This window comes from Spinacia oleracea, chromosome 3 (assembly GCF_020520425.1).
Source record: "Spinacia oleracea cultivar Varoflay chromosome 3, BTI_SOV_V1, whole genome shotgun sequence".
Classification (NCBI taxonomy): domain Eukaryota; kingdom Viridiplantae; phylum Streptophyta; class Magnoliopsida; order Caryophyllales; family Amaranthaceae; genus Spinacia; species Spinacia oleracea.
In genome coordinates this window covers 68,581,768-68,594,336 of record NC_079489.1, presented here as the reverse complement: position 1 = coordinate 68,594,336, position 12,569 = coordinate 68,581,768, and positions in this window count along the sequence as shown.

Here is a 12,569-nt window from a genome sequence, read left to right as displayed (position 1 = left end):
GATGTCTACCCCTTCCAATCCTTATGTTCTTAGACGCTTTCGCTCTGGGGCCCCTGTTCAACTCATTTAACCCATCCATGTTCTCATTGCCATAACCCAATAAACCATTACCTCGACTCTTGTTCTTGAACTTTTTGTCAACCGCAAACCACGCACTACCATTGACACGTGCGACATGCCCATCATTTCCAAAGCCCAAACCTGCTCTTACACCACCATTAGCATAAGGACCATATAACTTGTTTGGATACATCCTGTTGATATACCCTTGAGCCGTCCCCACGCTACTCATTGGCTTTGGTTGATGTAAACTCATGACACTAGCACGAGGCTACAAATTGTGAGTCCTAGCAGATGTAATCCTCATGCTTGACTAATACCTATACAAATTATCCTATCTCATTCAACCCATCTTTCAAGCCGTCTTCAGTCACAAATAAAAAAGGAAGACAAATGAAAAGTGCAAAAAATAATAAAATGTGAATAAATAAAAAAGAAACTTTGCAAAAGCGCCTCTAAAGTTAGTTTAAAAAAAGAAAAAAAATCAGAAGCATTTAGCGCACCAAAAAATAAGATCCCCAGAAATCATTTTCAGCGCCCACAGCTGGGCGCCGAAATCTTTAGCGCCCCAGCCTGGGCGTTGAATCTCTCTGCTTGCTAAAATTTGTCCAAAAGTGCTCGTCATTTTATCTGCACATACACGGAACAATAACGAACACTTGGGGGGGTACAACACGTATTCAGACATACGTACCACCAAAAAAATACATGTACTCAAAAAAAAAATATATAACAAATTTTTTGGCTTACGGCAAGGCAGCAGATTTAAATAATAATAAACTTCACTTATTCTACCGTTTTAAATAATATGTTTCCATCTCAGAACGTACTTATCGAATTCGGCATTCTAAGAAACCATTTTCTAGGCTAAGAACTACGCAAGACCTGATTCCAAATTAAATCTATTTAAGGCGGATACATAGGCAATCCGTGATTCGGTCCAACCAATTTGCATAAATATTAAAGCCTATAGAAAAACAAGAATAAAAAATAGAAGTCCCTTATTGAAATTTAATTACTTGCAACCCAAGTCGAAAGAAAAATTTAAGTCAAAGGAAGAATCCAAGTCATCAAGATGCCAAAATTAATGAGCACACATCGAAAAATAATAAGGGCACGTACCCTTGCCAGAAGGAGCACTCACACTCCTAGGCACTTAGCCAAGACTCAAAAAGATCGCTTTGCCTCAATGGAATGGGGGCTAGCGCAAGCGTCCATGACCTCTAAAGTACTCGACTTGACCCTCCCTAAAGCGAACCAACTCACCTTAAAGACCTTCTTTTACCACTAGACATAGTCGTTCGCTTAAAGACCTTCTTTCACCACTAGACACAGTCATAGTCGCCAACAAGTAGTAAAGGCAGTAAGCTTGCAATGAAGAGGATTGTTCTACGGCATCACCCCATCGTTCCTTCGAACTCAGGGCACCGGTTCACGGTAATTCGAATGCTTGCTAATCCTCTTTGAAAAAAAATCAGACATTGTCAATAGGACTTGGCACCTAACCAAGACTCACCCTACTCAGACATATGACACGAGCATCTAAAATCGAAATCTGAAAGCATCATTAATGGGGAGACATAACAACAACTGGGGGCTAAAAATTGAAATGAAAGAGCTAGGGAAAGAACTAAGTATACCTTGACCTTTTGTGCAGACATACACCAAGTAAATCTAAGTCTATTTGAAAACGGTTTATATTCCCGCAATTTTGGAAAAGATGGCCCTAAAAGCCTAAAGCATATGCCAAACGGGCACAAGTATATCTTGACGCCTGCACCCTGGCTTCCAGCAAATCCTTAGACAGCATTCCAAAAATCGTAACAGTATTTTTGATTCACTCGTGTAATCCTGTACGAACCCTTCTATAAGTCAACTTACTTAGGACACCTCGGATTGTACACAGTAGGATTCGGATTTTAAATAATTTTCAAATAATTTTCAAAGACTTTTTCGAACATAATAAAGTGTCGTTGGTTTAATCTAAGTATGCGTTTATCCCGATGTTGCAAGTGATTCAAAAAGATTTCTAAATATGATTATGGGTAAAGAAAGGCACCTAGCTTTTGGCCAAGGCATACTACAACATGTGACTACCTTGACTATGGCAATGTCGCACAATACGACATTTACAAGAGAAGTAGCAAAATCACTACTCGAACGTACCTCGCACTAAAACGAGTCTGGTTCAAACTATTCGTGATCCATGTCACCATGAATGCATAAAAACGTATGCCAAGCATTATAGCACCAAGCCAATCCCGTAGCTACAGTTGGGGGCTTGAGAAAAACACTCTAAAAATGCTCGAAATGACGATTTTATCGCAAATTCTCGACGCTAATGCTATACATACGTCATAGGGGCACAATCCTAAGGTTTGATCATGTAAAACGAACCATAGAATGGCTACAACCCCTCCCAAATTCTAAACACTACTTAGAATACATAAAGTCACCCCACTAACAAGGGTAACTGAAAATCGCGAGTCACCAACACTCCGATCAAACTACTGAACATAACGCTCGTCCTACAAGCGCCCGTTACACAGTCTACCTCGTTCCAAAGCAAAACCGAAAGAAAAAAATTAAGGATAAGAACTGTCAAAATATACTCAGAAATCATTTTCAACGCCCAGAGCTGGGCGCCGATATCATTAACGCCCCAGCCTGGGCGCTGAATCTTTCTGCTAGCCAAGTTTTGCCCAGATAAAAAAAAAAGGGGAAGAAACACCTATGAATCCTCGCATCGAACGAAGTAATAAGCCGTGCAAACCCACGCAGAAGATGCTACACTTGTTCGAACACCTGAACGAGGCATGATGAAGTACTCCAATGCAAAAAATAATAATATCCCAACACCTGGAGGAATGTTCTAAGACACGCCGTTAGGCCACACAAGCCTACGTCGCACCATAAGTTCAACCGTCCCACGGTACAAGTCTAAAAGAAGAGTAAGGCATATTGCACTAATGTAGGCACGACCAAAGGGCATGTGTAAAAGAGGCAAAGACTACTTATCGCCCAAATTCAAAATGCAAGCCACACGACTTCTACATTAAGGATTAAAGGTAGCAAAATATTACCTACCACGAAAGGGATAGCTCGCACCTACACGAGTGGAACCCCAAGGCATCTTTCTCGAAAGAACCTACACAAATCGTACGCCAAAAGGAAGCATCCCAACATGCATACTTGGGGGCTCCAAGCTATGAAACAACCATAGCAAAATAAAAATCTCGAAGCAAATGTTTGAACAATCAAAAGGGCACGATGTTTGAGCCCACCTCGTAAATGGGCCTAAACCCTATCAAGCTTCTAAGAAAACTATTCAAAATCAGTCATTGCTCAAAAAAAATGATTCAAGCAAACTGATTAATGGACCGCACACAACGGCCATTCTATGAACGCTCATTCGCACATTCATATCATCATTCTAAGTATCGAACATTTACGAACGCGTTCAAAAGAAGAAAAAAAGAGAGAGAAAAACGAACGAACAAGAGGCCAACTGTGTCATCAAGAAACCTCGCCAGAATTCATTTTCATCGCCCATCGCCGGGCGCCGAAATCTTTAACGCCCAGGCACGGGCGCCAAAAATGAACCCAGGCTCAAAAAAGGCCCTAACTTCTAATGGTCCTGCCGCATCCATTCGACTCGAATATTACCGATTTCCTTACTGAAAGTAGCACCTCACGACCTTGTCAAGAGTAGCACACCACTAAGAAGATCGCCCGCACTTATGAGCACGATCCCAAACACAATCAAGGACATTACAAAATGCGTATCCCCAAAGAACCTCTTTGACAAAAACTGACCGCCAAGCACCAATGCTTGGGGGCTCGAAAGAAAATATATATTATGCAAAGTTAAAACAATATTCCCACACTACGTTGTACGAAGTCCCGTGTTTGGATGTCTCAAAAAAATAAAACCGGTTTACGACCTCAAGACAAAGGTCGCCATTGACACTTATACATAGTCCCCTAATCAAGGACCCAAGTAGTGGCAAAATTGAGCCGTAAAAACTAGCTCAAAACCATGAAAGATGATGACCACAAGACAATGGTCCGTCTAAGCACGTTGTCAGCCCACATTCAGGTTGTAACTAAATCCGAGCATCCCTCGAAAGAATTCCCTCCTGCGAGAATGAATAAGAAAAGAAATTCTCAAAAGAAATCACGATGAACAAAAGAAATAGGAACTTGCCCATCTTCAGCGGGCAAGATCGCGTCACGAACCACGCAAGTTCCAAATTGAAAAAAACGAATTCAGGGACGTCCACCCTCAGCGGACAGGGCTCGCCCACCTTCAGCGGGCGGGGCCTGCGTCACTAGCCGCGCAGGTCCTCAGTTTTCGAAAATGAAAAAAAAATATAAAATCTTCAAAACAAAAACAGGCTCGCCATCTTCAGCCGGCGGGGTCTACGTCACAAACTACGTAGGTCCTTATTTTCAAAAAAAACAAACAAACTTCAAAACAGACTCGTCCACTTCTATCGGATTGGGCGTCCACCCTTAGCGGACAGGTTCGCCATCTTCAGCCGGCGGGGTCTACGTCACTAGCCGCGTAGGTCCTTAGTTTCAAATTTCAAAAACAGATTCGTCCACTTCTATCGGACGGGGTGTCCACCCTTAGCGGACAGGCTCGCCATCTTTAGCCGGCGGGGTGTGCACCACTAACCGCGCAGGTCCTTAGTTGCTGCAGCGATAACTTTTTCTGGTTTTCCGTTTTTTCCAAAAAAGAACGATGTAAGTAGCTTTTGGTTTTCCGTTTTTCCAAAAAAAAGAACGATGTGAGTAGCTTTTGGTTTTCCGTTTTTCCCAAAAAAGAACGATGTGAGTAGCTTTTGGTTTTCCGTTTTTTTCCAAAAAAAAAAAGAACGATGTGAGTAGCTTTTGGTTTTCCGTTTTTCCAAAAAGCGATGTGAGTAGTTTTCCCTTTTTTAAAAAATGAAAAGATTGGTTTTCCGTTTTTCCAAAAAAAAAAAGAACGATGTGCTGGATTTTCCTTCGTTTTACGTCCCATAAAAACAAGGAGGTTTTCTCGTTTAGCTAGCCCTAAAAATGAGAATCTTTAAAAAACATTTTTTACCTCGTGATTGGGCTTGGCCAGGCCCAATTACACTTTATAGCTTTGATTTCGAAAACATCTGTAGCTACTCCCAATGACAAAGTGAGGGAGTTTCTGCGCACCTTTAGATCCTTCCAATGACAAAGTGAGGAAGTTTCTATACTATCCGTTGACAAATCCCAATGACACGTGAGGGATATGTCGACACTTCAAGTGATGACCCTTAAGTCAAATGTTATCACTCGGGGGCTCGTGAGACCCTCGCCAAAATAGGTCACCATGGCTTGTGCGACGCACTCCGTCTAATACTTTGACCATCGTCTTACTCCAAGACTCAGTCAAAGTGGGGGCTAACTGTAGACACCTACTTTTGTCCCCATTCCCGAAAGGGAAGGTTCGCTGATGAAAGCGTAAATCTCCACTTGACAATGCATCTCCTATAAAATAACGAATCTCAATTTCCCTTTTCATTTCACCCGAAACCTGCTATTTATAGAAACCTGCTATTTATGGAAACCTGCTAAAAATAGTAACTGCAGTAATGGGTAGTTGTTAAAGTTGGCAAGTCATAAAAGATAGAAACCTGTCAGAATTAGGTGTTGCACTCCAACATAAATCCTAAATGAGATAGAAATTATGAGAGAATCCTATTCCTAATATGATTCGAAAATAAGAGTCACGTATTAATTAAAATCCTAACGAGCCTAGAGTTCGTAACGGGCCCAGACGCATCCCGTCACAAGGTTAATACGCACTAAAAGACTCAATTAAATCTCAAATACTCCGGATTCTAAGAATCCGAATCTGACTAAGAAAAACAGCCCAGATCCTATTTTCAACGCCTGGCTCTGAGCGCCGAAATCTTCTCAAAGTGCCTCCCAAAGTGCGAAATCTACCCGAGTAAACGAAGGAAAAGAATTGAGTCCACCAATCCAAATCATAAAATTCTACGATGTCTACCCTTTCCAATCCTTATGCTCTTAGACGCCTTCGCTCTGGGGTCCCTGTTCAGCTCATTTAACCCATCCATGTTCTCATTGCCATAACCCAAGAAACCAATACCTCAACTCTTGTTTTTGAACTTGTTATCAACCGCAAACCACGCACGGCCATTGACACGTGCGTCATGCCCATCATTTCCAAAGTCCAAACCTGCTCTTACACCACCATTAGCATAATGACCATATAACTTGCTTGGATACGTCCTGTTGATATACCCTTGAGCCGTCCCTATGCTACTCATTGGCCTTGATTGATGTAAACTCGTGACACTAGCCTGAGGCCGTAAAATGTGAATCCTAGCAGATGTAATCCTTATGCTTGACCAATACCTATACAAATTACCCTATCTCATTCAACCCATCTTTCAAGCCGTCTTGAGTCACAAATAAAAAAAAAGACAAATGCAAAGTACATTCTACGCTTAACGTAAAAAAAAGTAATAATAAATAATAAAAAGGAAATTTTGCAAAGTGCCTCTAAAGTTAGTCTAAAAAGAAAAAGAAGCATTTAGCGCACCAAAAAAGATCCGCCCAGAAATAATTTTCAGCGCCCACAGCTGGGCGCCGAAATCTTTAACGCCCCAGCCTGGGCGCTGAATCTCTCTGCTCGCCAAATTTTGTCCAGAAGTGCTCGTCATTTTATCCGCACGTGCACGGAAAAATAACGAACACTTGGAGGGGTACAGCACGTATTCAGGTATACGTACCAAAAAACACATGAAAAGATTTTTGTGCAAATACATGTGCTTAAAAAATAAAACAAAATTTTGGTTTACGGCAAAGCGGTAGATTAAAATAATAATAAACTTCACTTATTTCACCCTATTTCAAACATTACGATTCCACTCGAACGTACTTGTTTAAAATCGGCATTCTAAGAAACCATTTTCTAGGCTAAGAACTACGCAAGACCTGATTCCAAATTAAATCTATTTAAGGCGGATACGTAGGCAATCCATGATTCGGTCCAACCAATTTGCAAAGATGTTAGAGCCTATGGAATAACAAGAATAAGAAATAAAGTCCCTTATTGAAATTTAATTACTTGCAATCCAAGTCGAAAGAAAAATTTAAGTCAAAGGAAGAATCCAAGTCATCAAGATGCCAAAATTAATGAGCACACATCGAAAAATAATAAAGGCACGTACCCTTGCCAGAAGGAGCACTCACACTCCTAGGCACTTAGCCAAGACTCAAAAGATCGCTTTGCCTCAATTGAATGGGGACTAGCGCAAGCGTCCATGACCTCTAAAGTACTCGACTTGACCCTCCCTAAAGCGAACTAACTCACTTAAAGACCTTCTTTCACCACTAGACATAGTCGTTCGCTTAAAGACCTTCTTTCACCACTAGACACAGTCATAATCGCCAACAAGTAATAAAGGCAGTAAGCTTGCAATAAAGAGGATTGTTCTACGGCATCGCCCCATCGTTCCTTCGAACTCAGGGCACCCGTTCATGGTAATTCAAATGCTTGCGAATCTCCTTTGAAAAAAAAAATCAGACATTGTCAATAGGACTTGGCACTTATCCAAGGCTCACCCTACTTAGACATATGACATGGGCATCTAAAATCAAAATCTAAAAAGCATCATTAATGGGAAGACATAATAGCAACTGGGGGCTAAAAGAAAAAAATTTGAAATGAAAGAGCTAGGGAAAAGAACTAAGTATACCTCGACCTTTTTGTGCAGACATACACCAAGTAAATCTAAGTCGATTTGAAAACGGTTTATATTCCCGCAGTTCTTGAAAATATGGCCCTAAAAGCCTAAAATATGTGCCGCACGGGCACAAGTAAAATCTTGGCGCCTGCACCCTGGCTTCCAGCAAATCCTTAGACAGCATTCCACAAAACATAACAGTATTTTGATTCACTCATGTAATCCTGTACGAACCCTTCTATAAGTCAACTTACTTAGGACACCTCGGATTGTACACAGTAGGACTCGGACTTCAAATAACTTTCAAAGACTTCTTCGAACATAATAAAGTGTCGTTGGTTTAAGCTAAGCATACGTTTATCTCGATGTTGCAAATGAGTCAAAAAGATTTCTAAATACGATTATGGGTAAAGAAAGGCACCTAACTTTTGGTCAAGGCACACTTCAACATGTGACTACCTTGACCATGGCAATGTCGCACAATACGACATTTACAAGAGAAGTAGCAGATCACTACTCGAACGTACCTCGCACTAAACGAGTCTGGTTCAAACTATTCATGATCCATGTCACCATGAATGCATAAAGACGTATGCAAAACATTATAGCCCCAAGCCAATCCCGTAGCTATAATTGGGGGCTTGAGAAAAACACTCTAAAAATGCTCGAAATGATGATTTTATCGTAAATTCTCGACGCTAATGCTATACATATGTCATAGGGGCACAATCCTAAGCTTTAATCGCGTAAAACTAACCTTAGAATGGCTACAACCCCTCCCAAATTCTAAGCACTACTTAGAATATATAAAGTCACCCCACTAACAAGGGTAACTGAAAATCGCGAGTCACCAAAACTCCGATCAAACTACTGCACATAACGCTCGCCCTACAAGCGCCCGTTACACAGTCTACCTCGTTCCAAAGCAAAAGCGAAAGAAAAAATCAAGGATAAGAACTGTCAAAATATACCCAGAAATCATTTTCAAACGCCCAGAGCTGGGCGCCGATATCTTTAACGCCCCAGCCTGGGCGCTGAATCTTTCTGCTAGCCAAGTTTTGCCCAGATATAAAAATAAGAAAGAAACACCTATGAATCCTTGCATCGAACGAAGTAATAAGCCGTGCAAACCCACGCGGAAGGTTCTACACTTGTTCAAACACCTGAACGAGGCATGATGAAGTACTCCAATGCAAAAATAATAATGATATCCCAAACGCCTGGAGGAATGTTCTAAGACACGCCGTTAGGCCACACAAGCCTACGTTGCACCATAAGTTCAACCGTCCCACGGTACAAGTCTAAAAAAAAGAGTAAGGCATATTGCACTAATGTAAGCACGACCAAGAGCATGTGTAAAAGAGGCAAAAAACTACTTATCGCCCAAATTCAAAAAGCAAGCCACACGACTTCTACATTAAGGATTAAAGGTAGCAAAACATTGCCTACCACGGAAGGGATAGCTCGCACCTACACGAGCGGAACCCCAAGGCATCTTTCTCGAAAGAACCTAAAAAATCATATGCCAAAAGAAAGCATCCCAACATGCATACTTGGGAGCTCCAAGCTACGAAACGACCATAGCAAAATAAAAAAAATCTCGAAGCAAATGTTTGAACAATCGAAAGGGCACGATTGCTTAAGCCCACCTCGTGAATGGGCCTGAACCCTATCAAGCTTCTAAGCAAACTATTCAAAATCAGTCATTGCTCAAAAAAAATATGATTCAAACAAACTGATTAATGGACCGCACACAACGGCCATTCTATGAACGCTCGTTCGCACATACATATCATCTTTTCTAAGTATCGAACATTTACGAACGCGTTCAAAAGAATAAAAAAAAGGAAAACGGACGAACAAGAGGCCGGCTGTGTCATCAAGAAACCTCGGCATAAATTATTTTTAGCGCCCAGCTGGGCGCCAAATTAATTAACGCCCAGGCATGGGCGCCGAAAATGATTCCAGACCCAAAAAACAGCTCTGACTTCTATAGGGCCCTGCCATATTTATTCGACTTGAAAATTGCCGATTCCTTTACTGAAAGTCGCACCTCACGACTTTGTTAAGAATAGCACACCACTACAAAGATCGCTCGCACTTACGAGCATAATCCCAAACACGATCAAGGACATTACAGAATGCGTATCCCCAAAGAAAATCTTTGACAAGAAATGACCGTCAAGCACGAATGCTTGGGGGCTCGAAAGAAAATATATATTATGCAAAGTTAAAACAATATTCCCAGACTACGCTGTACGAAGTCCCGTGTTTGGATGTCTCAAAAAATAAAACCGGTTTACGACCTCAAGACAAAGGTCGCCATTGACACTTATACATAGTCCCCTAATCAAGGACCCAGGTAGTGGCAAGATTGAGCCATAAAGACTAGCTCAAAACCATGAAAGATGATGACCACAAGACAATGGTCCGTCTAAGCACGTTGTCAACCCACATTCAGGTTACAACTAAATCCGAGCATCCCTCGAAAGAATTCGCTCTTGCAAGAATGAATAAAAGAAATTCTCAAAAGAAATCACGACTTGCCCACCTCAATCGGGCAAGATCGCGCCACGAACCACGCGAGTTCCAAATCGAAAAGAGGAATTCAGGGGCGTCCACCCTTAGCGGACAGGGCTCGCCCACCTTCAGCGGGCGGGGTCTGCGTCACTAGCCGCGCAGGTCCTCAGTTTTCGAAAAATTCAAAATAGATTTGCCATCTTTAGCCGGCGGGGTCTACGTCACAAGCCGCGTAGGTCCTTATTTTCAAATTTCAAAAACAAGATTCGTCCACTTTTCGGACGGGGCGTCCACCCTTAGCTGACAGGCTCGCCATCTTTAGTCGGCGGGGTCTACGTCACAAGCCACGTAGGTCCTTATTTTCAAATTTCAAAAACAAGATTCGTCCACTTTTTCGGACGGGGCGTCCACCCTTAGCGGACAGGCTCGCCATCTTTAGCCGGCGGGGTCTACGTCACAAGCCGCGCAGGTCCTTAGTCGCTGCAGCAATAACTTTTTCTGGTTTTCCCTTTTCCAAAAATTAAAAGGATTGGTTTTCCGTTTTTTCCAAAAAAAAGAGCGATGTGCTGGATTTTCCTTCGTTTTATATCCTGTAAAAACAAGGGGGTTTTCTCGTTTGGCTAGCCCTGAAAATGAGAATCTTTAAAAACATTTTTACCTCGTGATTGGGCTTGGCCAGGCCCAATTACACTTTATAGCTTTGATTTCGAAAACATCTGTAGCTACTCCCAATGACAAAGTGGGGGAGTTTCTGCGCACCTTTAGATCCTTCCAATGACAAAGTGAGGAAGTTTCTATACTATCCGTTGACAAATCCCAATGACACGTGAGGGATATGTCGACACTTCAAGTGATGACCCTTAAGTCAAATGTTATCACTCGGGGGCTCGTGAGACCCTCGCCAAAACAGGTCACCATGGCTTGTGCGACGCACTCCGTCTAATACTTTGACCATCGTCTTACTCCAAGACTCAGTCAAAGTGGGGGCTAACTGTAGACACCTACTTTTATCCCCATTCCCGAAAGGGAAGGTTCGATGATGAAAACGTAAATCTCCACTTGACAACGCATCTCCTATAAAATAACGAATCTCATTACCCCTTTTCATTTCACCCGAAACCTGCTATTTATAGAAACCTGCTATTTATGGAAACCTGCTAAAAATAGTAACTGCCTTAATGGGTAGTTGTTAAAAGTGGCAAGTCATAAAAGATAGAAGCCTATCAGAATTAGGTGTTGCACTCCAACATAAATCCTAAATGAGATAGAAATTGCGAGAGAATCCTATTCCTAATATGATTCGAAAATAAGAGTCACGTATTAATTAAAATCCTAACGAGCCTAGAGTTCGTAACGGGCCCAGACGCATCCCGTCACAAGGTTAATACGCATTAAAAGACTCAATTAAATCTCAAATACTCCAGATTCTAGGAATCCGAATCTGACTAAGAAAAACAGCCCAGATCCTATTTTCAACGCCTGGCTCTAGGCGCCGAAATCTTCGGCGCCCAGGCCTGGGCGCTGAAAATACCTGGTACGTGTTTTTTCCTAATTCCTCGCGGATTAGAGTTCTACAAATCTATCTTTCCACGAACTCTTTTCTAAATAGGGCCTTAAGTTCGACGTGAAACACAACAACACACAATTATTATTCTGAGTATTGACTCTAAACCCCTAAGCCTAAGCCTCACGCTGCAAAACTGATCACGTGTTCTGTCGCAATCGATCCATAAATCGAGCAGAACGTATCCCGTCCCATAATTTGAGATTCGTTAAATAAAAGGAGAAATAGCAAAGTCAAAGTGGTTAGTTTTCTGAGAACCGTGACGCCCTCTCAAGGGTGCGTCGTAATGTGTCCCTTTTCCATGGCTTAATTGCTTTCCTCGCCCTTTTATGAACTGTTAAACTAACTAAAATCTGATTGTTCGATCACGCTTAATAAATATGATATTTTTGGGGAAATGGATTATCATGCTAGGTCCCTTAAAACAATCTAAATCAGATAATCGCGCTCGATCTAGTACTATATGTTGCATATTATTAAAATCAACTCAGATTAGTTTAATAGTTAACGCATGTCCCTTCAATTATTTATGCTGAGCTAGTAAGGATATCCTGCCTCTGGAGTTATCGAAGAGCGAGTACTCCTCTCGGTAGTTACAGTCCCCCGACCCTCAATCTCTACCCTGCGGGTGTACGTTGAGCGATCCCCACCACCAGGGATCACAAGGGAACCTACGGCCGTCGTGGTCA